We start from the raw sequence: 1143 nt of genomic DNA, 5'->3' as shown, positions 1-1143 counted from the left end.
TGGCATGGCAACTCACTTCCAGGCCGGCGGCCTTCTAGGGGGGTGCGGCAGGCTCAGGACAGCAGTTTCCAGCCAGGGGGCAAGAAAGCTTTGTGAGGGGAGCCGTGCAGGTTATTTCAGTTGTGCCCCTTCTTTGCCTCAAGTCCCTTTATCCCCCCCCATCAAGGGCTGCCTGCGGTGGCAGGAGGTGTCGGCGCTGCCAGGACTTGCTGCTGTTCCCAGGGATGAGGCCTTCTAGGGGGGTGCGGCAGGCTCAGGACAGCAGTTTCCAGCCAGGGGGCAAGAAAGCTTTGTGAGGGGAGCCGTGCAGGTTATTTCAGTTGTGCCCCTTCTTTGCCTCAAGTCCCTTTATCCCCCCCCATCAAGGGCTGCCTGCGGTGGCAGGAGGTGTCGGCGCTGCCAGGACTTGCTGCTGTTCCCAGGGATGAATGAAGATGCTTTTCATGCCGGTGTGTCACATGGATTCGCCCTCTAAGTGCCCTGTTGCCCTCGAGCAGTGGGGCTGTGGGTCCCAGCTGCACACACGGACTTTTCCTCCAGCCGAGCAGGGCACTGCCTCGCGCTGCCGTGGGGACTTTGGTCCCAGGAGGGGCTGAACACACGGCAAACAGGCTCCTCTGCCCTGGTCACCTGGCCAGCCTCAGCCCTCTCGGGCTCCCGCCCCGCATTGTGCAAGGCCCAGTGGTTACGCTGGCCCCGTGCCTTACCCAACAGCTCCTTCCTCCGGCTGCGCGTCTCCCACTCGGTTTCGACATTAGCTGGCCCTGGCCAGCTCATCCCGGGGTTTTCGCCGCTCCCACCCTCCGGCCGGCACTGCCTCCTGCCAGCACAGCCCCAGCTGCCTTGAACCGCTCCCCGGCGGCTTTCCCGGCCCCCAGTGGGGCCCCAGGGCTGGATTGCACCGTACCCAAACCCTGCCCCCACCCCAGCTTGGCCATTTGGCACCCATGAACGTGACAAGACTTGACTTGGGGTCCAGATAATGTTTATGAGCAAAGACAAGCGATTACAATCTGGCAGGAGCAGGAATACGGGAGCAGAGTCCCCACGTTAGCCCTGCCGGGTCCTTCCCGGCTCCCTCGGTGTCTCGGTGCCACCCCAGTGGCTCTGCCCCTCCTCGAACGCCTGTCCCAGCGCTCGGCC

The sequence above is a fragment of the Aptenodytes forsteri genome, unplaced genomic scaffold (genome assembly GCF_000699145.1).
Source record: "Aptenodytes forsteri isolate BGI_AS27 unplaced genomic scaffold, ASM69914v1 Scaffold156, whole genome shotgun sequence".
Taxonomy (NCBI): Eukaryota; Metazoa; Chordata; class Aves; order Sphenisciformes; family Spheniscidae; genus Aptenodytes; species Aptenodytes forsteri.
This window is presented reverse-complemented; position numbering follows the sequence as displayed.